Raw genomic sequence first — 27,989 nt, 5'->3', positions numbered from 1 at the left:
CAAATCTTCACATAGGAACATCAAAAGTAAATTTAGCAAATCCTGTTTGCTTCGGCTTAAAATGGTTTCCAGACCTTTCTTGGTTTTCCACAACAGAAGAAATCTTAGCAGTCTACGAAGCAGTGGTGCCAATGAACACAGAGAAAACTTCAAAACTCACCCGGCCGTGTTTACAAATATGGTTTTGGTTAAGCTTACTTTTAGACATGAGGTTATAAGCTTCAGTTAATGTTGACAACAAAAATCAACAGAAACTTAATTTGTTTACAACTTACAACAACCTCCACAAAGTGACTCACGTGTTATTGTTTAGAGATGAGCGAAAGTAAAACGATGTACTTTATAAAATGTCTCACAGCATGGCTTCAAATAAGGAAGACTTTAAAAAGGATTCCAATTGAAAATTAGCTTTCATAGCAAATGCCACAACAAAAGTCACATACCGCAAGTTGGCAATTCAGTTCGGCCAGTGTAAATCTTCAAGGCAGAAACTTGAAGCAAAAGTTGTAAAGACTGAACTGAACCAATCTTTTTGATAGATCAACGTATCAACCACTTTTTTGCACTGTGTTTACTGTTTTGTAATGTCTCTAAACACTCAGGCACGTTTGATTTCTCTTGTTCATCACCTGACCAAATCATGTGACTTTTCTTGCACAGCTGCACAGCATCACATCGTACCAACTTTAAAACCTAGCTTAACTTAGGAAGTTCTGCAGTCTTCTGAGTCAATTTGTCGGGTACTTTCACCTCCTTTCTATAGTCCTCATTAGCTTTGGTACACGGCATTGTTCAGTATTATTTCACCCCCTTTCTCTAGCCCTCAACTAGCTATAATTCACAGCATTGTTCAGTACTGTTTCGCCTCCTTCCCCAGCACTGGCCCGCTCTTTTTCGCGATCTTCTTCGCTACTTCTTTGCATGTTAATTTTTGCTTTCCGTTTTTTTTGCTTCAGTGCAACCCTATCTTAAAAACATTAGATCAACTTCTGCTATCGTCTGTCAGCATATCAAATGGAAATTAGTTTTCTTTGCTTTAAAAATCCCACCAAGAAAAATGGCATTCTTCTGCTACAAAGCGAGGGTGCATGTCTCTGTCAACCTATTAGCGGGAGTATGGCTGCCATGTTAGGCAACTCCGCATCCGTTGTCATCGTTGTTGTTGTGCATACACGCCCACAAGCAATACTGCTAGCTATGAAAACCATGAGAAAATCCATTCATGGGTTTCCTTTTCTTTCCCATATGAGTATGGGGCTCCATTTGGTGGCCCTTTGGCCGTCGGAGCTCCGCTAATAAGAATAACATCAACAGTTCATCATTTATTGGATCTTACTAAATCCCAAGTTTGTGTCCTGAATCTGGAAGTTGAAATCCTGATTTGTCTAAAAATGTCTTTGTTTATTTTTAAGATACATCATCCAAGTTTGCTCTCTTTTGTTGTGGACAATGAACAGATACAAGCTTATAGGCCTAATGATCATTTTGACCATTCAGAAACCAGCAAAATATGACAACTTGGTAATTATAGATTAACCCAGACAATTCAATTGACCAAGTTGTAGATAACAAAATAAATGAAAAGCAGGTTATCAGCGTGTACTTACAGTGAGTAGTCTGACAAGCTATTTATTAATTACAGATAAATTTGCTAGATCTTAGATATGGCATCGCCCTTCCTGGAAGCAGAAATGATCTCTTCTTTGGACTCTGAGTCAGACCCTGATGACGACAGCCCACTGGCCTCCTTTGTTGCAGCACGCCCAATGCAAGAGAAAAATGCAGTGAGAGATTTCTTCAACGAACATGATGGAGGTCTGGATTTCCGAGATTTACTCACAAAAGCCATCAGCACAGTTGATAACACAACAAAAGTCACAAAAAAGTTCTTTTGAGGGATTGTGTACATGCTGAAGCAAAATTATTTATTTCTGACTGCTCGTTAGTTATTGAATATTTGGTTGGGCATAACATACAGCACTCCTAAGTAATTTTGTGCTGTAAAGGTGTTCATTTATTTGTGTATGGAATGGCCATCATTCCATTTTTCAATACCCAAATTCAGAGCTGAAATCACATCAGACATCTGAAGTTCCTATAAAAAAAAGTCAACTATGCTTTATTTTTTGAATTATTTCATAATTATTGTGTATTCTTAGTATGTTGAAGCCGGGCTCATTCTTCGATTCCCCAAAAGCTGATATATGTTATGTTTTCTCGTAGCAGTTGAACCAGAACGACACTTTCCAGGGACTGGAGGTTGTGAGTGAAGAGCTCCGACTGACAAGGACAATCTTGGAGCGACTTGAGTGCTCGTTTGCCAGACAAAAAGCAGAGCTGGACAGGCTTCTAGATATGATGACAGCTGCTTCACACAGTACTTCTACAACTGCACCACAGACGCCTCAATTGCAGCTGTTGTTCATCCCGTCAACAAGTTCATTGTCATTGGAATATCCTCTGCCTGGAATTGTTCTTAGGCCATATGATGTGGAGAATTTCGATCTAGCGAGTCTGCGAAGTGCCTTGCCACAAGCCGAGAGACTTATGGACAACCATAACATAACAGGTACAATCATAAAGTTAGTTTACTGAAGAAGCATTTAACATATTTCTATGAATGAATGAAATACTTTATTTAGGTGTCAGACAGTACTTGGCTAGTACTTGTAAGAAGTTGATTTGACGAAATGTATAAGCCTTATACAAGGTCATTGTATGTCATTGCATGTGCTAGGGGGCTGTTTTGGTTTAAATATATTTTTACCTAACTTAAGCTAAAAAATCAGGTTCACATCCTTTCAAATAATAAATACTGTATGTAGTAATAAATTCCAATAATTAATACTGTATGTTGGGAGATATCACAATACCGGCTCAAAACTATAGAACTCAAACAAAACATAGGAAAGCCAAGAAGGGACATGGATGGACAAAACTGAAGAGGATTAAAGTGGGTTGCATTTTAATAAATTTGAAAAACGTTAGCCCAACTTTTTTGCAAGTTTACCTCAGTGTATATCAAAATGTCATTTCCACAGCTGGAAAATCATTCTTGTTTGCTGTGTGGCCGTGATTTTGCAAATGAAAGACTCTTGCTCAGCCAATTTGACATTTAAAACTCATAATTGACAAAATTAACCAAAATTACCTAAAATAGCATTACCTAGCCCCTTTAAGAGTTGGAGAAACTGATTGGCAGGGAGTGCCTGGTGCTAGAAAAACAAAGGAACGTATCTGCTTTTGAATGGTACATTAGACATTACTTGCAGGAATGGCCCCGAGCTGTTTTGAAGAAGTCTGCTGACCCATTTTCACCACAGCCCCAACAGCCCTAAAAAACAATACACTGTGCTACACAGCCCTCAATAGCCATATACAGTGCTACACAGCTCAAAACAATCATACACGTCTCTACACAAACCTAAATAAACATTCACAGTGCTACACAGGCCCAAATAGCCATATACAGTGCTTTTCAGCCCTAAATTGCCATACACAATGCTACACAGCCCTAAATAGCCATACACAATGCTACACAGCCCTTAATAGCTATACACAGTGCTACACAGCCCTCAATAGCCATACACGATACCACACAGCCCTTAAAATAGCCATACACGGTCCTGTGCAGCTCTAAACAGGCATACACTGAGATAAACAGGCCTAAATAGCCATACACAGTGCTAAACAGCTCCAAACAGCCACACGCTGTGTTACTGTTTCATTGATTATTTTTTTTTAATAATTTTAATTTACAAAACACAGTTCTACAATACTTACTAACGTTACTTACAGTACGGGTTACTTATGCTGCCAATACAATATTCAATACAGTTCCTTACAGAAAATACAATTACTTGCAATACGGGCTACTTACACTGCTAACAATATAATACTCTACTTACATTACTTGCTGTACATAGAGCTACTTACAATACGTTATACTGTATATTGACTTTGAGGAGGGAGGAGTACTTCTCACTTCTCACATTTAGTTAAGACCAATTTGCAAGAATGTATTTAATGTGTAGCTTACCGATAAAATCCTGAATGGAGATGGCCAGGCTATTTAACTTGCTTGAATAAATATAATGGCGCATAAATAAGGTAGTGTAGTTGAATTTCCGTATTATTGCTATGTTGTGGGAGTTTGCAGTAATACCAAACAAGGTCTCCTCTGTGGTAGGAGAAATTTGGCAGCCATTCACTTGGTTGAACCAGTTCAAGACTTTTTGGGTAAACAATTTGGTAAACATTCGATAAAAGAGTGCTCAATTGAATCTTTATCTCTGCAGTATAGACACTCATCATCTGCCTTAATACCAAATCTGAATAATTCTTTCTTAGTTACTATCGTTCTATGGATTAATTTAAATTGAAACTCTTTGAGTTTAGTTTCCTTACAAATGTTTCTTAGTGGTTTAAAGATCTTAGTCCACACGTCCTTTTTTAAAGAGAGTTTTTCGCTCCAACGTTGAGGGCCCGTTTGATCTTCGGTGTGAATCTTGATGTTAAGCAAATTATAGAAGTCCTTTGACTTAGCCTTGTACAGATTAATTTGTGTCGATTCGTTGAGGGAAAAGATATTATTATTTCCGGTAATAATAATATCTTTAATTTCATTTATTGATATTTGATTATTTAATAAGCCGCGGAATTGGCAGTCAATGGCGTAATCGCTAAGTAAGTTGATCTTTGAGTTAGAATGACACATTCTCAAAAGCACGAAATCAGAGACAAGGTCACAAAGCATTTTGTACCTTACATTAAACATTGCTGACCCGAAGTGTTTTACTGCTTGATCTGCTGACCCATTTCACCGACCTGTTACTGAAATGAATTTGATTGGATATTGCCACAGAAGTAATTTGTTTTTGTAACCAGTTGAATTTTCAGAATGATAATTTCCCATGCAATTTCATGAATTGCTTGCTATTAGGTTTCTCAGTAATTGTGTATCTTCCTTATAGATGGAATAAACAATACAAAGATTATACGATTCTGTATCCAGTCATTCATCTGAGAACTGTTTCCCCTGAAAAATGAGATTCAATCAGGTTTTTACGTTCCTGACTCCACAGAAAGCCACTAGATTTAATTAAAAGGATTGGCACTGATTATAACACCGTTGGGAATATTTGTATTCCATTTACAGCCATCTGTGATTCGTCTGGGACACCATAATGCAAGATATCATTAAGTTCTGTGCAGTTCAAGACAGAGAAGAAAGTAGATTTTGTGACCTAGCACACTTAGTTAGGCGATGTTTTAACCCTCTTAAAGAAGTAGGTGTTCTCAGCGATATGGATAACAGCCATATGTTGTCTATTATTGAACAAAAAATGTGCGTTGATGATTTGAAAGTGTGGTCTAGATAACTGACACTAGACGGAAGGAAGGCAACATTACAAGGACTCAGACTGGATGACAGTGGAGATGAAGTCATGCGTATGTGCAACAGCGCCATTGAGAACCGGTTCAAGTACCTGTTCAGTTAATTATTTCCTGAAAGATGACAGCAGTAAAGGTGATGCAACATTGCACAAATGTTGGATGTATCAAAACTCAGCCCATTAGCCAGACCAATGTCAGAAGTGTTGACGAGCAACTCAAGATGGCCAAAGAGAATCGAGTGTGCTCCAGGTGCCTTGAATGGGCTGGAAGAGAACACAGAATGCAAAATTGCACCCAAAGACAATGTTGCACAAAACAGAAAAACACAACACAATGCGAATATTATCACCATCCACTCCTACACAAAAGCAACACGATCAGATTAGGAGTAGCAGCTGTCACGACCAGTAAGGGAGCTCTTCTTCCAGTTATGTCAGCAATCACTCACGGTTAGAATGGAATCCAGAAGGAAGCAAATATCCTCCTCAATACTGGCACTCGTGTAAGTCTTATCTGTTCCGACATTACAGACTTACTTCGACTCAAAGGAAGGAACACCTCTGTAACCATAGCAAAAGTTGGTGGAGAAGAGAAAACCATAAGAACAAAGGAATCCTGAGTTCCCATCTGTTCTGTAGATGACCACAAGTAGTCGATAACTACCACTGGAATCCCAAACATCAGTGATGACACTGCTCCATCTCTGATTACACAGATCACCGAACTCCTGGGGCTGTCAAGCGAAAAGATCAGACATGAAAGGGGACCGTTTGATATCCTCATGGGCATTGACCATGCCAACATGCATACAGGCCAAACCAGACAAGCAGGAGAGCTTGTAGCAAGACAAACATGAGTGGGATGGGTAGTGTTTGGAGTTTCATCAGAAAATGTTCAACTAGTAAGTTGCAAACTGTTTGTCAAGTATGCTACACCTGTAGACCTATCTGATTTCTGGAAAACAGAGTCTACGGGGGTTGAAGTAAAGCCATGCATCTGTGAAGCCAACAAGCTAAGCCAAGTAAGGGGAGCCAAAGTCATTAGCAAGTCTTGTCAAAATATTAAACAGCAGTGGATGATTCCATATCCTTGGAAGGGGGATCCAAATCTTCTTCCCGATAACAGATTGCTAGTGCTGAAACGACTAGAAGGAACAGAACATCACCTAAAGTCGAACCTGGATCAAGCCAAGGCATATGATGAGCACATGACTGAAATGGAGATAAATTTTTGCAGGAAGTTATCAGAAGACAAGGTGAAGAATTACAACAGCCCCGAACACCACATACCGCACCATGCAGTAGTCAGACCAGAAAAGACGCCTGTTCATATTGTTTTTAATTTGTCCTCTGTGTTCCAAGGTCATAAATTGAATGACTATTAATAAAGTTGTTGCTGTTGTTGTTGTTGGATGAAGGGTCCAGACCTGCTGAACAACCTATTTGGTGTGGCCCTGTGTTTTAGAGAAAGAGAAATCGCCCTGGTTGGAGATATATGGAAGATGTACCATCGCATCTGAATACCCAAACGAGATCAACAGGTTCATTGTTTCTTATGGAAAAACCTCGCAACCTTCCGCAAACCAGATGTGTATGTCAAAACTGTACTCACCTTGGGTGATAAACTGGATCCAGCGATGGCACAGACAGCACTGAGTGTTCCGAAGATTATATTGTTATCGCTTTTCTGAACCCAGGGCATAAATCTCCACAATGTTACAAGCATGCTCCTTTTTGTAAGCCTTCTTCTCCTGCTTCATCTCAGTCTCTATGTCCAGCCCGACCTTCCTTGTAAGCTTGTTATTTTGGCTCGTGTAATAAAGTGTTTACATCAAATTAACTCCGTCAATTATCCTTATCTGTTTTTGCCTCATTCTATTTTATCCGGCCTTCTTTACCAACTGCTTCGTTATATATATTCTCAGTTTTCACTGTTTTTCTTTTTCTTCCCACGGGTGGCATTCTCAAAGGGAAACTAACGTTTCCTCTCGGACTACCAGGGCTGACTTTGCCATTCCCTGGGGCCTTATTCTCTGTATATATTTTATTTTTCTCCTTTTTTTTCTCTTTTTCAGTTTTCAAAAATATCATTTCGCGACTGCGAGAAGACCCCTAATTTTGATCCTACCATTACCTTCCCAACTGTCCCCGTTGGCTGAACTGTGAGGGGTCCCCCTTAACTGAGGCCCAGGAAATGGCAAGCAACGCCCACATTATGCCTGAAATTGTCTCCTCGGTCATAAAGGGAGAAATGTTTGCCATGCCACTCTCTTTTGGCTTTCTGCGACCAGAGCTGCTTTAGGGCAGTAAACCCCACCGTCATATGGATCAGTGGGACAAGTTGTTTCAGTAATCTACTAACAATTTCTCAGAGGTTCAAGATTGGATTTACAATCTCGTCAGTGTTGAAAAGTTTTTCACTCATTTCAAAGGAAGCTATAAAGGGTTTAATTATGATTGCAATGGGCCACCAGCTCAAATTTTTACTAATCATTTCTCTTGTAAGCTGTTTGCCCAATTTATTTCTGACACGCTTATTGAGAGTCTAGTTTCTGGGGTCATCTCTTAATGGGGTAAGGTAGGAGAGTTCCCTTCCCCACATCTTGTCATGCCCCTTACGGTAGAACCTTCCAAACCTTGCCTTTGCAATGATAATAGGTTTCTTAATCTTTGGATTGAAGATCGGCCTGTTTTGTTGGATAGTGTTCAACACTTGACAAAGTACGTCCTTAGCAATTTCTTTCAAACCGTATGCGATGACCAGTTTGGATACGACCATATCCAACTCTCTTTGGACAGCCGGATGTAATAATAGTAATAATAACATATATTTTTCCAGGATAGCCCTTCAGTGTAAGAGCACTGTTATCAAAGGGGTCCTGTCTAAATAACATAATATAAGGATAAAAAACTAAAATAAGTTAAGAATGACCAGGTAAATTATTAACTACACTATACAAAAAATAGATGCTCGATGAGCACATGAATCCACGGCCATAGGTAAGTGGATTAAGAATCTCTGTGGGACCTGGGTTTAATTCAATGTCTCCAGATAACAAAAGCTTCTTTTCTGGCAAAAGGTACCTTTTAAACTCGTGGATACGCGAAGCGTAGGAACGTGTTTGTTGTGGGCACTCCGATATGCAAATGTGTCACTCACTCACTCAGTCACTCAGGTGTAGATACTGTTTGCAATTAGTTGGCCCGAACGAGAGCACCCAAGCCCGATGCCATGTTGGAATAGTAACCGAGCCCGACACCAAATTGGAATAGTAACCGTGCAGCTGCACGGTTACTATTCAAAGCGAGCATCTTGCCAGCCCGAATTTGATGATTTTGTAGCTTTTACACGACAATAATATTAGGTGTTTTGCTAAAGTGAAGTGGAGTTGACTTGGAATGTTGGAATTAGTACTATGGCCAACTTGAAGGCTGAATTTCAGGAGTATTTGAGTCGTCCAGGCGTAAAAATAATGATCAGGATATGAGCATTTGTTTGCTGGAAAGTGACCTGAAAATGAGTAAATCTCATGCTAATGTGGTAAGCTTTGATGAGAATGTGTCTTAGCGGTAGACCTTAATGAACTTATATGAGCGAAATGAACTATTTTTAATGAACAAAACAGCCATTGAAAACAGTACAAACATCGGCACCATTATATAATATTGTAATTTCATGCATTTTCATAATTTAGTAAACCTGAGGCCAGCCGAAATACTGTTTTAAATAAACGACGCTGTGTCAGCCTTACAGTAGTCTTTAACTTATTGTTTTACTTTCAAAGTTAGGCTGATTAGATCTCCTGTGAGATCCAACGTTCAATCAAGCAGAACCTTCGTTCACAGCTTTGCAGTTTATAGCACTTTCATGTTGAGTTGTCCACGTTCAACCGACATCGAGTTAAGTTTAGACTAAAGTTGAGTTTTCTATACTTTTCTTGCTTATTTTAGTACATTGATCTGAACTCTGAGTGGGATGTGAAATGCAGATAAACTTGGTAAAAACTTCCCAAATACTTGATTTTGATAAGCTTAAATGATTTCTACCCTGTCTTTTGTTTACACTTTTGTTTTCTGATCGAAAAGATAACAGAGATAAAGAAATCCCCTATAAGCTTGTTGGAACACAAATTTATAGGTCGACAGATTTTTTGGATCAACACTGAAAATGTTTGCAAATAAGGCTACTTATTTTGATGTATGTTATCTGCAATATATAGAGACAAGCAGTTACGAAGTGCTGTCTCATAAGAAACCTTACTTATAGCGTTGAGTGAAATGCAATGAAAAAGGTTTGTAGGCTCGTATGACTTGAATACATGCCAATTTTCCCAGCAGGCAGACAAACATCAACATCAAGATCTGGGTGTGTGTGTGTATGTGTACGGGGGGGAGGGGGAAGGAGTACTCTATGGCTTTTTGTCAGCAGGAGTGTCCCCTGACTGTGACCCAAGAACCCTTAGCCTTTACCACTCCATGTTCAGCTGCAATTTTGTCACCCTAGCTATTCTGGATGTATGTCTTTGTAATGTGTGTGCAACAAAAGCTTACGCCTTGTGAGATAAGTGTGACCTTGCGTGGTACGAGCCCTGCTTGTTTTAACAGCATTTAATACACCAATAATTAAGGGTGCACCAACATATTTCATCTCTAGATTACTTAATCCACGAGTTTGGCCATAGGTCTCCTTTGATTATTATCAAACTGAACTTGGACAAAAATTCTGGATAACATTTATAATTCCTACCAGAAGGACCAACAATTTTCTTGTTCAAATTTCGTTTAAAAAATAGAGTAAAAGCAGACTCTTCTTCACATGATGAACAAGCTCGACAATCCATAGTTCACTACTGGTAGCCACAGTGAATAAAACAGATGAAACAGGAACACTTTTCTTCAAGAAATGTTTAATTCTGCCTCTTACTTTTCTGTGTTTAACTGATTTTAAAACTTCACGTGGTAATCTAGGTGGTTCACTGTCTCATTTCCTACATGGAGCAGCTGATAAGTATACTGATTAAAGATTAAAGATTTACTCTTAAATGTACCTTGCCTAAGTGTAAACATTGGAAAGATTGGCTTTCACTTCGAGGATTTGCAGAAAAAATACTAGTTACATAATGACCAGGCATAGCTTCTGTGAATCTGTTTTCCATGGTCATGATTTCTTCAACTAAAGCTTTTTGTTTCCACTCTACTAAGAGAGTCATATCTCCTTGAGAGGACCTCTCACATATTGGCGGTGGAATTGACTGCGTTGTACTCTGACTGCATCATCCTTCGAAAGGGATGCATACTCCCGCGAAAGGGCTGCATAATCCCTTGAAAGGGTTGAATTATCCCTTAAAAGGGCTGAATAATCCCTCGAAAGGGATTCAAGTTTCCTTGAGAGGAATGAATTACCGGTGCATTCGTGATTTCTGTGCCATTTGAGTTGCCCAGTGATTGATCATGATGTAATTGGCCTGATTGCAGATTCTTTTCTACATTGCAAAATATTGTTTTAAAATTTGAGTGCATGGCATTAATGTCCTCTGCATCACAAGCAACATTAGGAACCTTTATACGATGCAAGAACAGGAAGGCCAAGACGGGAATGGCAGTGGACGCAGGAAATAAACTTTGCGTACTGTGTCACCAAAGATAAAAAGCTTTACGTTGTGTAATTTTCGTATAGGACGGAGACGTCAATATCTCTAGCTTCATAAAAGCTTTTCATAAAACCAATGACATCCCTTTGAGATAGTGCAGAAATATTATCCAGTTAAGCTTAAATGATGGTAAACAGGCGACAAGGAACTTACTCTTGCTTATATATGAAGAAACTAGTCATAAAAAGGGGATAAGTGACGATCTTGGTTGCTTTTCTTTTTTTGCTCCAAATTAGCTGAATTTTTGCATGTGGTCTTCAATGTAATAGAGAAACGTTGTCCTGTATTTTTGCCGCTGGTTTTTGCTTCACTTTATAAAGATGCCGCATGGAAAACCCAGTGATTTTTTGCATACGCAATATCCCAAAAACAAAGCAAAGTTTAGCGGAAAAACTACGGGACATTGCTAAACATACCTAAACAAAACTGCATGTGAAATTTGGAGCATTTTCGACAAAGTTCACTTTTGAGAAAAATACCTAATGCCCTTTTTCAGCCAAGCCCTTCAGATAAACAAAGCCAGGGCCTTTGTTTTGATAAACCTAGCCAATCCTTTGTTATATTAAACCGAAGCGAGCCCTTGTTATTAGTCAAAGTCTCACCTTGGTTTATTATAACAAAGTATTCATAACAAAGGATCAGCTCGCTTTATTATAACAAAGCCCAGTTTCGTTTATGTGAAGGGCTCAGTGGAAAATGGGCATTAGGCATTTTGCTCAAAAGTGAACTTTGTCAAAAAAAGCTTCAAATTTTGCATGCATTATTTTTTTGGGTGTGTTAAACAATGTTTTGTATGTGTTTTTGCTGAGGTTTGCATTGTTTCTGAGACATTACGTATGCAAAAAACTTATATTTGTTGTCACGTCAGCGCACGACCCCAAAGATGTTCATTTCACTAAAAATACAGCAAAATGTTGATTTTTCTTGCAATTTGTAACCTTAAAAAATATATTAATTTCAGCTCAAAAACAGCTAAAAGGTTGAGTCGACATTAATGCGTGATGGGAAGGACGTTGATTTCACTTAGAAACCAGCAGAATGTCAATTTCACGCAGCACATAAGCTCAATGATGTTGATTTCAGGTCCAAATAGGTTAAAATGTTGATTTCACGTTAACGCTTGACCACAAGGATGTTAATTTCACTTAGAAAACAGCAAAACGGTAATGTCACCCAATGTATAAGCTCAATGATGTTGATTTCAGGTCTAAATAGGTTAAAATGTTGATTTGATGTTAATGCGTGATGGCAAGGATGTTGGTTTCACTTAGAAAAAAGCAAAATGGCAGGAGCCCAAGTTGGGCTTCTGAAAATGGTAATTTCACGCAACGTATAAGCTCAAAAATGTTGATTTCAGGTCCAAAAAGGTGTAAATAAAAATAAAACAAATAAAAACATTTCAATAAACACTTTTCCAAATACAGCAACGTCTTAAATGGCTAAAAATCACAAGATAAATACATAGTTTTCAACAAATGCGATCGTAGCTTTATGTCACGCACTGCCATAACTTCGAAGTTCAAAATGCGCTGGTACTTCTTATGCCTGGTGAGGATAACAACTTTGGTGGCTGTTTAGTTTTGGATTTAAGAATTTGATGACTCCACATGAAAACGCTCTATAAATAGGGCTGACAGATTAACAGATTAACCCTTCTGCGCAACGTATGGGTCTCCATAAATCTGCATGTCCACTGATCCCAGAAGCTCAAAACACTATAAATCATGCTGATTTGAAATAAAATCAATGCAAACTGGATCACAGATCTGTTGCAATCGATCGCTACTTGTTGGCCATTATTGTTTAAATCTAGTTAACAGTTCGAGAAATTCCGCAGAATGTAATCGCAATGCATGCCGCGAAGGGTCTTTACACCTCGTGCACAGGAAAACATGGCGGTCAATAGAAGACAAATTTTATAAGTCTAAAACCAGTTCTCGCTTTCCAAACTTTGACGCTAGCAACGCTTGGCAAATGGGCCACAACTTACCAGAGGGTATTTTGCTTGGGCAAGAACTGCTCTTGGACTTTGCTACCTGGCTCGATCTGACTTTGAATGCCGATAACATGATAACGGTATATCAGCTGCCCTCGAAGTTTCAGAACATGTTTTGAATCTTTAAAACGTGCTGATGACTTATGGGTTTATCGAGGCTTTATGATGCTTGTCAACCACCAGGCAGGCATACCAGGTACTTTAAAATAATGCTTAAGATATTAGTCGACAGCTCTAATGCGGCACATCTCTTTTTTGTTTGATGGTATTTCGTTTGATGCTCGATCGATTCGTGTGTTGTGTTCATGTCACAATAACCGATGTAAACAATCTGTTCCCAGATTTCCACTCTATATGCTGTGGGATTTGATTGTGATTTCATACACTATAAACAGTCTGCCTGTTTGCTGTTCAACAAATAAACTCCTAAAGACATGGCTAGGAAAAGCCAAGTTTTTTGCATACGTTTTAACTTGAAAACAAAGCAAAAACCAGTGACAAAAATACAGAACCACATTTTTCTATTACACTGAAGACCACATGCAAAAATTCAGCTAATTTGGAGCAAAAAAAAAGAAAAGCAACCAAAATCGTCACTTATCCCCTTTTATGACTAGCGTCTTTATATGTAAAGCAAACTTTCCTGATCTGTCAGTATTTAATATTGAAAGAATCCAGAATTTCCATATGAAGAATTTATGTGAACGATCTTTGTATTGACCTGGTTCAGATAGCTTTTTGTGAGCAGAGAGTTTTAGAATCGATCCTGCCTGTAGCTGAATCAAATATTTATAATAAAACATTACGTTGAGTTCCCGGTTGTATGAAAACATGAAATAAACATCAATTTGCAAATGTGCATTTCATTTGCGCGATAGCTGCTTTGAAGGCACGTAACAATTGTATTTCCAATCAAAACCTTTCGGAAACCACTCAAAATCATGCAAGATCATTCAAGAACAATGTTTCGGCACATTGATAGCTGTACCTGGTTATACCTGTAACTGTTTATATCAGAAAAAAAATAGAAAACTTTGTCTACTCACCAATTCGCGTCACTTTGAAGAGCATGGGAAAACGAGTCTGCAATGTCATACACGGTTAGAGATCGTAGTCATTGATAACGCTCTGTAACGCTGTGCTTCTGCTGGTAAATTTGTATTTTTTTTCTCCATTTTGACAACCAACTCCCTCTCATGAACATTGACAGGTTTGACTAACCGAAAGTCTACCGAAAAATCAATCGCGACTGATCTTCACATATATTGTTGCTCTCAATCGTACAGTTGGTCATTTGGGCATTAATCAGGAAGCGATCTTCGCACATCCGAGGATTGATTAAGTACGAATATTCTTTTGATACACATTTTTGGTTAACGGACAGACTCAATGACACAGAATCTATGGCCCTCCGGCCGTAGATTCAAAAAATGATCTAAAGACTCCCTAAATAGTACCCTACTGCTAATTTGCTTGATTTTTAAAGGTTAAGAATTAAAAGCTGAAGCGCCTGAAAAGTAAAAACTTTTTTGAGCAAAGTCAAGTTTCATTTTCGGCAGAGCAATGGTGGTCCCACTGGGCTTTGAGTGGGGTGATTGGTTTTTTGTAAGTTGTTGCATCCCGTTTGATTGGAAATCGTCTGCCTATATTTACCACTCCACCAGCCTTATTCCCTCGCACTATCTACATTCCCTTGGCATCCCCTGATCTTAATACATTGACGACCATCATAGCAGTCAGCTCTCTTTCTCAAACGACTGCCTTCCAGTTGCTTATCACGATTTGCCCTCAAAGGATAGCATTAATTTGGCTTTGGCCAATGTGGCTATTTTTGTCACATGTTTTACTCTTTCCTCCCTTGGTTATTTCATTGGTTTGGAGAAATCCACCTTCATACCCTGCAAGCAAGTTCCCTGGCTGGGTTTCATTTCTGACTCTGAAAAAAGGGCTTTTATTTAATTACCTCGCCAAAAGGAAAAATTTCTTATCCTTCTCAAACAAGCCCTTGAGTCTGAAACCTTAGACCTGGTTACTCTCCAAAGTCTGGGTGGAAAATGTATTTCGATGGCTCTGGCTGTTCCCGGAGCGAGGCTTTATACAAATGAAATCAATATGGCTATCCCTCGTGCGGTGCATTCCTCATGCCCAGTCTAGATGTCTGGGGTTTTATGACAAGGATTAGAACATTGGCTCTTTTTAGAGTCATGGAATGGCTTTCTTCCCTGGCGTTGAGAAAAGCACTGCCATGTCCAGCTGTTTTTGGACTCTTCCTCTTTTGCTTGTGGGGATGTTTTAAGTCCTGATGCCATTAATATCAATATTTGTGATTACTGGGAACCCCATATTATTGGAGCTGACGTTGCCATAAGGAAACTCTCACCCTTAACAATGTCTTACAGTCCTTCGGGAATAATATTAGAAACTCTTGGGTGGATGCATTTGCCGACAGCCAGGTTTTGCTTTATTCTTGGAACAGGCGCAGCTCCCATTCCCATTCCTTAGTTACTGCTCTTAAGTGTCTGTTTGAAACTATCATGAGCCTTAACATTAATCTGCACATTCATTTTGTTCCTGGTCCTGATAACCCTGCAGATGCTCCCTCTCATTGTCTCAATCTTCAGGACTCAACGTTAAGCCCAGCTATGTGGACTTTGGTTTAAAGTTTGTAGGGCGGCTCTCGGGGACCCTCCAGTGATCTCATGGCGTGATCTTCCAATGTACAAACTGACTTGGCTGGCTATCCTCTACCCTTTTTCTCTGAGAGTCTGATGGCAAATGCATTGGGAGTGAATGTGTTTGCACAATCCCCCGATCTCTACGGTCCAGATGTTTTCATGAATCCTTACGTTTTCCCACCAATTTGTCTTATTCCTCAAGTCTTAAAGTATCTTAACTGTTTGAAATTGTCCTACACTCTTGTAATTCCAGATGTCGTTCCACGGCATTTTTGGTGGCCTTTGCTGCTGTCGCGTGCTCTTCCAGTTGTATGTTGGCCGCCAATGGGACAACTGGTATTTTTCTCACTCCCTCGAAGGATGGTTTTTCATATAGCAAGCCAATTCCTTGGGACCTTTGGGTTTTCCGTATTTCCAATAAATAGGTTTATAGTCACTTCATCTAGTTTGAGGATTTATTGAACAGAATGAATTATCCATTTGCGGTATTTTGAATGTTTTGTAATTTTATATTTTTCACTAAATTCGAAGAATTTTGTTCCAGCTGTGTATTAATTCTGTGTTAATTTTCTTCGTGCCTCCTGTTTCCAATAGCATCAACTATCCTTTTTTACATGTCGCTATTAAATCAGTCAGCCATTTACTTTCTATTCCTTCCTTTAAGGACCTTCCCCAGGCTCAGCAAATTTTTACCCCACCTGTAGCCTGCCCATCATGTGCTTATGCCAATGACCACTTTTTTGGATTTTGCCAAATGTGTGGGTACCAAAGAAAGTTCATTCCTCAGAACCCTGCCTCAAGAATAGCACTCGCTCTTGCAGCTATTGATACTCATTTGCAGCAGCTTAAACAGACAGTTCAAAAGTCTTCGCACTCAAAGCAAAAGTTTTCCTTGTGCATGGAATTTGAAACCTTCTTAGCCTCGCTACCTAATGCTAGGTCTATTTTTTCTGCCACTCCTGAAGATGTTTTGCAGTTTTTAGTGTGAAAAGACTGTCATGGTAAAACAGTCATTCATATTCCCAGGTGTCCACACTCTCCTAACAAGGATGCTGCAAATTGCACGGTCCCCAAACAACTTGCATTTAAAATTGTTGATTCCTGTATAGGAAAGCTTCATACCATCTTCAACGAAACAGGTCGCTCTGGGGACTGGAATGGCCTGCTATGTTTTGAAAATCCAGCTGCATCGACTGCGGTACAAAGTTACCTAAAGGCTATATCTGAGGAGCAGTTACAAGCTCACATCGTTCCTAAGCAGGCTGTCCCGTTTTTTCTGTCAAAGCTTTTGCTTCTGGCATGATTATGGGATAGAAAGATGGCAGATCCTTCAGTTAGTCCTTGCGGTCTTTTTATTTTAGCTTGAGACCAAGCATTTTTAAAACTCTCTTCTTTAGTGCGGATGGAGGGTCTGATTTCGGTCGTGTTCAAATGGCAGAAATTCTGCATTTTCCTCAGGACAATGGTTTCCTGTTTAACCATGTTTGGGGGAAAACCTTGAGAGACGGTGCTTCTAATGTCTTTGGAATTCATTGTCATTCAAATCCCCAGCTTTGCCCGGTTAAAGCGATTGAGACATATGCGACTATCACTTCTGAACTCCACATATCTGTTATTAATGGTTATCTCTTCCCCCCACTAATCATCAGGGCCATATCCTCAACAAGGCATTTACAAGTTCTACTGCAGAAATCCGCCTGAAAGTCTATTTGAAGGACACAAAGATTGATGAAGGCGAGACTTTGACAGTTTCCACTCAGGATCCACTGTAACTCTCACTTTATCTGGGTCTCAGTTAGCTGTGATGTCCCACGTGGGCTGGAACGATAAAGCTACTGCCTTATATTACATGAAATTGGCAGAAGTTCTCTGTGGAGGCTCTCATTCAGATTTATTATCTTCAACTGAATTGGCCACTTCCATTTCCAACACTATATGAGGATCTTAACCATTTAAAAAATTTTGTCTCTGCATTCCCCGAGGCTTAATTTCTGTTAAATTGGTTTTTAGTATGGGGCTGGTCTCTTTTTGAGGTTGGGCATGTGTTTTGCAGGTCATTTGGGTATCTTCCACAGTGTTTTAGGGTTATCTTCAACTAGAGACTGTTAGTGCCCAATAATAGGTGAAAGGGAGACTGATGAGAATAGATAACTTTTTTGCTCGTCTAGGATCGTGAATTGATCATAAATGTACGTGTTATCATTTATTTTCAGCTTGTCAATGGCTTTTTTGGTTTAGGCACACTCTTTTGTGGTAAAGCTCTGTTACAGAGAACTTTTGAAAACCTGCCTCTGATGCACCATGAAGTTTTCTGAAGTTGATCATTTCAGAAATAGCACGTATGTGGCCCAAATTTGGAGAACACAAACTAAACTCTACCACATCAAAAGTCAACTCTTGTCTTCACAGCAAAATCTAAGAAACTTCAAGATCTTGTCACTATTTGTTGAGTTGTGCGATCTTTCTTAAAACTGCCACCACTTCCAGTCAACCATTTTGTAGATACTTCACTGATGTGACACTGATGAAAATGAGGGAAGTCACTTAATGGTATGCTTTGGGGCTTCACTTGTTTGATCTTGAATTGTGTTCTCCATTGGAAAATTGATTTCTTTCGAGTTGGGCTTTTCATCAAAGTACAAGAACCAACCTTGCTTGGTATTAGCATGTTTTCTGCACCCTCTAACTTTGAAACCCATCACAGTCACACTCTTGTATTTGGCAGTGATATAAACTGTTGGTTTCATCCTTTTCTAAGTGAGGTTGTTTTGGTTTTGCTGATGCTCAATCAATATCTGACCAATTAACTTTGCACTTCTTACTCGTTTTGCCTTTTCACGAGCATTTGGGTGACATAATCTCCTTTAAATCAGAACCAAAACCAAGGGGCTGATGACAAATAAAGGACCTGCAAGCATCTTTGAACTTGCCAAGGCATGCCCTTACTTACTTACTATTTAGTCATTTTATTTGTTAGATTTTATGTATAGTGTAATGAGAGCCACTAGTTTGTCAGTGCTAACTTTAAAGTGTTTTCACCCTTGTTAATTAAAGTTCTTCCTCTTCTTCTTCTTCTTGCCTGCCCTCATTACTACTGTGTGAAATTCATGACAGTCGGATGCAACCAAACTTGCCCAAGCAGGTCTGTCTGCACCCTATTAGTTGTCTTGATTCAAAAAAGACATCTTAATTTGGGAAAAAAAAATAGCAAATGCACAACAAAGTGGTCCTAAATCTGTTCCCAAATGACCAATTTGAGAACAATATGTTCCATTCACAGATAAGAATTCCGAACAAAACACTCCCAAATTATCAGTTTGGGAACAATATGTTCCATTCACAGATTGCAATTCAGAACAAAACAGTTCTAAATTATCAATTTAGGAACAAGGTGTTCCATTCTCATTAAGGAATTCAGAACAAAACATTCCTAAATTAGCAATTTGGGACCAAATTGTTCCATTCACAGATGCAAAGTCGCAACAAAATAGTCCTAATTTACCAATTTGGGAACAATGTGTTCCATTTACAGATAGGAACTTGGAATGAAACAGCCCTAAATGATCGATTTGGGAACGTGTCCTGTGCACAGATAGGAATACGGAACAAAATAGTCCTAATTTACCAATTTAGGAACAATGTGTTCCATCCACAGAAATGAACTTGGAACAAAAAAGACCTAATTTATCAATTTGAGAACAATATGTTCCATTGATAAGTTAATAAAGATGGTGAATTTTAAGCTCGGTAATAAAATGTGAAGGTGAATTAATCAACATGACATGAGCGTGGGACAAAGAAAAATTCTGAGTCCCCGACAGGAATCGAACCCATGACCTCCTGAACACCGGGCGGGCGCTCTATCCACTGAGCTACGAGAACTCATGGAGAGCAAGGCCGTTTAACTCCATGAGTTCTCGTAGCTCAGTGGATAGAGCGCCCGCCCGGTGTTCGGGAGGTCATGGGTTTGATTCCTGTCGGGAACTCAGAATTTTTCTTTGTCCCACGCTCATGTCACGTTGATTAATTCACCTTCACATTTCATTACCAAGCTTAAAATCCACCATCTTTATTAACTTATCACTACTCACGATGACTTCAATAGCGTTGATCCTAGCAGTATGCAGGACACCTGTCATATATGAACTCAGTTAAATGGCCTTGCTCTCCATGAGTTCTCGTAGCTCAGTGGATAGAGCACTCGCCCAGTGTTCGGGAGGTCATGGGTTTGATTCCTGTCAGGGACTCAGAATTTTTCTTTGTCCCACACTCGTGTCATGTTGATTAATTCACCTTCACAATATGTTTCATTTACAGTTGGGAATTTGGAACGAAATTTTCCTACTTTACATTACAGTGAACATTTTGTTCCTACCATGTAAAAAGGCTGGTCATCTTTTAGTCAAAAGGAACACAAAAACAAGGAACAGTCCATACTAGCAGACCGTTTTTTTTTTTGACATGTTGGAACAGCCACTGAGACTTAAAATCAGTTAAAAATGATGCAAAGACTTATTATAAATACTAAAAAAAGCGTAAGATAAGTGCCAAGGTAAAATGGAAGCAACCTTTAAAATCTGGTGAAGTACATTTTGCTCAAAGGCAGCAAAACACGCAATGATAAATTTTGGGAAACGTAGATCATTTCCCAAAGTTCGTTCCTTTTACTATTCTTCGTTAAATCTGTTTAAACTTTAGATATCACGACACATCATTGTCACTCCATGGCGTAAAAGATGTAGAGGCATTTAGAAGTTGAAAAAAGTAAAGATAAATGGTCCAAACTGTTCTCTCGTAAAGAGAAGGCACTTGAATGAGACATGGAAGGGAATGACTAAGTTAAACCTATACATTTTTCAAAATCTGTGAAAGCCATCCTTTCCAACGTGCTAAGTAAAAAGTTTCACTAACAGCACTGGAAGTTTCCACCAAAGGTTTTCCTTATTTTGGCAGTGCACTCGTAACTTGAGAAGAGCACTTGGGCTCTCTTCCACAGGCTCCCTGAAAAACATGGAAATTACCAGCTTCTTACACACACCATCCAAGAGAAGGAAGAAGAGAAGTGGTGGAAACAACAACTACACAAGGCAAGAGCTAAAGAACTGCTGCGAAAAATATCAAAGCAGTAACAATTCCACGGTTTGCTTGAAGTCAAAGAGGGGATGAAGGTCCTGTGCAACAACCTAAAAATTCATCACAAGCCCTGGGCACTTTCAACACTGCAGAAGCTGTCCAAGAACAAATCAAGGTATGCACCTCTCATGGACTGTTAAGAGAAGAGCAGCACTACCTGGTCAAAAGCATTGTTGAAAGGCTCCCCGTGTTGCCTGTCCCCAGTTCAGAGTCTGAGCAAGTACAGCAACATACACATGAGAGGGACGAGGAACAGAGTATTTTCATCACCCAGCAGCATACAAGTAGTGAAGTAGAGAAATACAAGAAAACAGAGTATTTTCACCACTCTTCTTCTGAGGGCAAGTGGTGCGTCTCTGCCTCATTCAAGCTTTGACGACTGTGCAGTTTCTCCTGCACTACTTCGAGCTAACACTAGCAACAACAAGCCAAAAAGGCAATCCACTAGCCAACGAGTAGTCAATAAATCACAATACATTCTAACTTGGTACTTTATTAGTCAAAAGTGAAAAAAGCCATAGGTGATCATTTTCATTAGTTTGATAATTTTCCACATCAAGTAAATAGAATTAAGGCAATCAGAATGCTGCATGTACCTGTGATAACCCCTTGGAAGAATAGACCTTCGCATCTAAGAAATTAGAGTTTATTACAGTTTGACCATTTATAAAACGCATTCCACAGATATGTTAATAAGCCAGCTGTTTGTTGAATTATCACAATTAAATGGTCCTCTGCATTTTACTTGGTGTGCATTTTTTTTTTAATTGCTAACCAAACGTCACATTGAGTCCAGCCCTTTTCTTTAGAGAGTCCACCATTCTTCCATCTTGAAATTTGAAATCAAGGTCTCTCAAAAAAGAAGTCCACTGTCCAAACCTGTGCTTAGTTATCCCTTTCTTTAGGAAATCGTCCACTTCTGCTATGAATTTCAAAACATGACAAATAATAACAATAACCAACTTTATTTATTGAGGGTAGCACACAACAGTAATCGCTGAAAAACCAGTGGCCCTCATATAAATATTTACAGAACAAAAAGACATGTTAATTCTCAAATATGAAACGATTATATAAAAAAACTAAGATATGAGATACTCTAAAATATTTAAAAAATAAAGAAGCCTTGACTGTGCTCTGTTCTGTTGTATAGCTTGCAGGAATGGGTGGAGCACGAAAGAAGTCTAGGGGAAAACACGAGATGTAGTCAAGTGTTTTTCCCTACTTCTTGAGTGCTCTACCATGAAACATACATACATTTTTGTTTTTGTTTTCAAATTAAAATTAAAATTATAACATGCCCGTGGATAGCTGAGCTAATCTAGGCCGGTCATGTTTTCACGAATTATTAATATACAACTAGGTACAACTAAATACAACTGAAGGCAACAAGAGAACTAAAGAGACTAAAATTGACAACAATTACTAGAGACAACCAATAAACTAAAGGTGTTACAAATAATAATTAACAACTGTCAATAAATCCAACCTACAAGAGAAATTATCCAGAGCTTTTAACAAGCTGGATTCCGACTTCACAAGAGCATCGTAGCTGTCCCTGAGGAATTGGACATCATGTGTGCTCAGTAAAGCAGTGGCTGCCGCTTTGTGGTAATCCTTCTGTTCTGCCATTTTGGATTTGAGGAACTGAAATTCCTTCTTCGGATCATTCAGTTGACTCTTTAAATCATCGTTTTCTTTTCTTAGCACTTTCACTTTGTCTCCCATTAGTCAACAGAGAAATAAGGAAATGTCTAACCTAGCCTAACAGTAAATACACAAGAGAGAACGCGGAGACCTAGCTGAAGCGTGCCACTCCTTCAGTTTCCTACTGCTTCCTAAGTGCTTTACAACAGAACAGAGCACAGTCGAGGCTTCATTATTTGTTTTATGATAGAGAATCCGATTTCCCCACGCATTCAGCTGAATTTTCAAACCAAACTTTATTTTCCAAATGAGAAAAAGTGGCGCCAGCCGTGCACTGTTCTCCGATAAAGCAAGCTAAAATAAGCCAATCACAATCCTTGTTAGAATTGTTCAAACAATCGCATTGGCTAACGAAGCGCCAGCTGTCCATCACAAACTAGACTTCAGCTAAGCTTTCAGTTTCAAGTAGTTTCGAGAGGCTTTCGAGAGAAGAACAATGACTTCAAAGTTTGCTTTTTAGTGAATTTTTAAATACGGATCTAAAGGCAGGTAAAGGTTTATAGAGGCCCTGTTAGCGGGGGTGCCCATGTCCCCTGTCTGAGTTTCACAAACAGCTAGGTCAGCACTTCGCAAGGTTCTTATGTCGTCTGTCGGAATTTTGTCTAATTAATAATAATAATAATAGCATAATTTGAAAACTGAGACCAGAGTGACTTTCAGATTTTGTAAATGTTGTTTATTCAACCTTGATCCATGGCTAGACTAGTAATGACCCCAATAAAATAATGAATTGATTTGACACTACCAGTTAAAAGTGAATGCCTTGTATCAAATTTGACATGATAGTAATGTAGAGAATATTAAAACATCAACTGAAGTCACTGACGACAAAACAGCAATGGAGTAAATACTCTTTTTCTCTGGCCATCGTAGCTTGATAAGAAAAAACACAAACTGCGGTGATAAACATGGCAATAAAACACATGTTAAAAATCAAAGTTCATTTACTTGACGTTTCATATGTTTCAACATACATCTTCAGAAGTGACCATTAGGAATAGAGGTAACAACTAATTACAATTTAAAGTAACTAATTAACGATTACAATGACAGAAGCTGAGAAAAATTTGCATATATACTATGACCAAATTGATGGTGTGGCTATGGGTTTTCACCTTGTTTGACAGTAAAAGCACAGCAACTCAGTTTCTACACTACCTCAATAACTACTCTGAACACAGAAGAGAATATCAGAGCAAGCTTTGAACTGACCACTCCTCGGTTCACTTCGTTGAGATGACCAGAGAACGAGCATTACTACACTGCATGTAAGTGTTGTTTGAGCAGTTGAGCATTCTTATAAAACTAAAGCTTCTCATCTTAAACAGACAGTTCAATTGTTGTTTTCTGTCATTGCTTTACTTCTTAAGTATAATTTCTACCTTTGTAAAAATTTTTTTATTATTATTTTTAACAACAGTACTACAACTACAAATTATAGAAGTGATAACTATTTACAACAGTAATACAACTACTAACACTACTTACTTTATTTGTAGCATAATTGTATTATATAGCGTATTTAATTCTTAGGATTTTAACTTTTAGGATTTAGGATTTTAGGTTTTTAAAGAATTAGGATTTTAATTTTAAAGTATTGTAAAGCACCATGGACAATTAGTGGAAAATGGCGCTATATAAATGTATATTTAAATGTATATTTATATAGCGATTAAATACTGTCTGATGAGTGCGTAAGCACGAAACTCGGAGTAACAGCAAATCTTGCCTCTTCGTTATTACTCATATACTCAGCTCTACACTTTATGTGTATTGAGCACTATTTTAATGGGATCTGCTACTTCCTCATATGGTTAAATGTATATTTATTTATTTATTTATTTTACTTACTCTAATTAACAATATGATGCAATTACACATGCTACTTACAATACTAAAATTTGCATAATTTACTCTACAAAACAATACATTTACCCTTTCTAAGTTACAATATTAATACCATTACTGATGCTTCTTACATTCATATCATAACATTAGTAGTAAAACACTAATAACTGATTTTGCCACTGAAAATGATTTCATAATGTAAATTGAATTAATTAATTCAAATTTCGTATTTTTCAGCTTTCCATTGCAAAGATAGCACTGACTTCAATTAAAAAAAATTGAGAGTTTTTTCCAACACCTTGCAACGATAATATTTTTGAGTTTGCACCACTAAAATCCCAAACCTCCAGGTGAGGTTTGGGTTTGTATTTGCGGGAAGATCATAGTCCTTAAATAGTAGCTGTATTTTAGATGGTGTAAAGTTAACTCTGTACTTATTATTGAACCATGTGAGGACTTTTTGAAAGAAGTTTAGGCCAGCAGGACACTCCAGAAATGCATGTTCCAAGGAATCAGGATTTACAGAAAAAACAATCTTCACTTTCGGATATTTTCAACCTCTTAAGCTCCTTTTTGGTCACTAAAATATGATGTAATAATTTAAAGGAGAATTGTCTCAATTTGTCGTCTGCCAAGAGGTGAGGTATATTTTTGGATAATTTTTCCCATTTATCTTCTATGCCAGAGTAATGTTGGGCCCAAGCCTTGATGGCTGTAGGTGTAACCTCTGATTTTTCTTGGAAAAGAAGGTAGTAGTCTTCGCATTTCATTTTAGAAAGAAAAACCGATTTTTCAGTGGGAAAGTCAAAAAAAGTCAGAATTATAGAGAACAGAATTCTTAGGTCTTAGCGTGGAAGCCGCCTTTGATTTGAGGTTTGGTGGAATAAATGCAAGGATTTGAAAAAAGCTTAAAAAATTTAATGACATATTGTACCTTTGATTAAATTCTTCAAAAGTAAGAAAATTGCCATTTTCATTTAAAATATCTTGAATGTAATAAATTCCATTTTCAGTCCACCTCTTCCAAAAAAGCAATTTGCCTTCATCAGTTATGTATGGTTATTCCAAAGAATAAGGTCACTTTCGTAGCTATCTTGGTTGACCTGGTGTAATTCCTTAAAGTAATCTAGCATTTCTAAGTAGAATAACGATACACTTTTGTCTAACTTCTTTGGATTGTAACTGCACTTGAGTAAGAAGTTGAGACCTCCATACTTTTCGAAAAAAGAATTTGGAATAGCTTTCCAAGATCAGTAGAATGGTTTTATTTCTAACAGTCTTCCGATCCAGCTTAAATGGAGCACTTTAACTGTTATGGCAAAATTTGGAAAATTAAGACCACCTTTTCTCCTTTCTTGAAAAAGAACTTCTCTTTTAATTTTATCTTTTTTGTTTTTCCAGGCCGCATATACCAATTTTGAGATTCCTAACATTTTAGTGAGTAGGGTTCTTCCCATAAGAGTGAGGTCATGAGACAACCAAATGTTTAATTTGGTTTCCATCTTTTGGATTTTAAGAAAGAAATTCAGGTTATTGTTTTTATCGCTGTCATGTGAAATGTATGTTCCTAAGATTTTAATGGGATCAATAGAGACATTTATTTCAAGGGGTTTAGTTTTACTGTTTTTCAATGAGCCTATCGTAACAAATATAATGTCTTTTATCAAAGCACTGTTTAGGTTGAGAATTTGTTTATTTCCCTGCGTGTTTTGTTTGTGGGAATCTAGCAAAACTTGTTATTTTAGTACAGTTTTAACACTACTGTTGCTAACAATGGTCTCCATGAGCCATATCTACTGCAGACAACTAGCTTGTTTCCATTGCGTTTGTCTGAGTCACAGGGGATAATTAATTTGGGTCAAATTTGTCAAAATTCCAAAGCAAAACCTTGAAAGCCAACTTACCGTCATCAACCCGTGCTCTGTTCTTTGATAAAGCACGCTGTTTCAGCCAATCAGAGTGCACGTTATATGGAAACTTTATCATAATAAAAAGCAAAGTATTAGATCAAGTCTAATAATTAAAACAAGAAAATCTAAAATTAAAAATTTACATGATAAAAGGGTCCAATTCCTTATAACTGTCCATAAAATGTTTAAAAATGGATTTTTTTGAAGCTGAAAGGTTAGTTTGGTTTTTGATATGGGCAAGCATCCTATCAAGGGGCGGTTAGTCGATACTGTGAAAGACCTTCCACCCTCAGACTCCCGTTTGAATCAAGGGCAGACAAAGTTTAATTGAACATGCCTGCTTGTTCTTCCATTCACGTTGCATTTCTAATGAGCATCTGGGTAAGATAAGATGGGCACTCCCCTAAAATCTGTTTATATACCAATATTGACTTATTTATTTTCGCTTCATGGTAAAATGGAACCCAACCTAATTGCTTAAAAAGTTTTACACTGTTCACTTTTGTGTTGGCACCCAGTATTATAGCTGTGTTGTGCTTTTGCATTGAGCAGGCGAAGAGGTGTTTTTTCCACAGATTTTTTTAAAGTTTTTCATGCTGTTTGTTGGGTCTTTATACTGCCTTTTTGCACCGTATTGAAGTGGTTTTGTGTTACCTTGTGTTTTGCCGCATTTTCTGTTTTCTCTCAAAGGGAAATGAACGCCACTGACGTTGAAGATAGTATCACGGAAAAGCAAAGTGAGCAAGAGTCTAGCACTCTCATCGCTGTGCTAAATAGTATGAAAGCTAGCATCAATTCGGGCAACAGCTTGCTTCAAAAGCTAGTAAGCCACAAATGGTCATCTCCTGACAATGAAACAAAGACATCCAAACAAAGGAAATCTTGCACGGCTTCACAGAAAGCCAACGCAACCTCCTCAGACGAAGATGAAAACAATGCTTCAGAGAAAGCAAATACACAGCATCACCATGATGCAAGCCAGGCAGATGCCTGTCGTTTATTTGGAGGTGGTGATATTGATGAAATAGACGATACCGTCCTTGAGGATATGGAGGATGGAGACCCTGACAATGCTAGTTTGTTGTCTGCAATCAGCTCTTTCCTGAGTTGCTCACAGGACACAGGCCTGCCGATTGCAAGTGGCCTTGCTGAGTTAGTAAATGGGAAATTTAATGCAGAGTATTCTGTGGAGAAGAGAAAGCATAGTCTCCAGAAATATAAGAAGCCAAGTATTTGTGACAATGTGCTTGTTTCCAAAGTAAACGACGAAATTTGGAACAAACTCCCGGCAAATGTCAAATGCTTAGACATTAGAACTTTGACATTACAAGACACATTTGTGAAAGTGTCTAGTGCTATTATTTGTACAACTAATAAGCTTCTCGAGCACAGAGAAAACAAAACCATCCCCAGCTACAAAGCATTGATAAACCCCTTGTTGGATTCTGTGGCTTTGGTAGGTCATGTTTGTACAGAACTATCTTACAAAAGAAAAGATGCCTTAAAACCCTTCTTGATCAGGATTTCCTTCTAGCATGTGACAGAAGCAGAAAAGCAGGGAAACTCCTCTTTGGGAATGATTTAGCTAAAACAATTCAAGAATTGAAAACCAGTAATAAGATCATGACCAACAACAGTTGTGATGTCAGACACTACAAACGGAGCACTGGCCA

General features: G+C 38.3%; 1 pseudogene; it reads left to right on the top strand.

Moving 5' to 3' along the window:
* Positions 1–1,664: 1,664 nt before the first annotated feature.
* LOC149115603 (uncharacterized) lies at positions 1,665–7,167 on the top strand (annotated as a pseudogene).
* The last annotated feature ends 20,822 nt before the right edge of the window (positions 7,168–27,989 follow it).

This window comes from Orbicella faveolata, unplaced genomic scaffold (assembly GCF_042242905.1).
Source record: "Orbicella faveolata isolate gen_17 unplaced genomic scaffold, um_ofav_v1 contig_13, whole genome shotgun sequence".
Lineage (NCBI taxonomy): Eukaryota > Metazoa > Cnidaria > Anthozoa > Scleractinia > Merulinidae > Orbicella > Orbicella faveolata.
The sequence above is the reverse complement of the archived record's forward strand: the minus strand, read 5'-3'. Positions and strand labels throughout refer to the sequence as shown.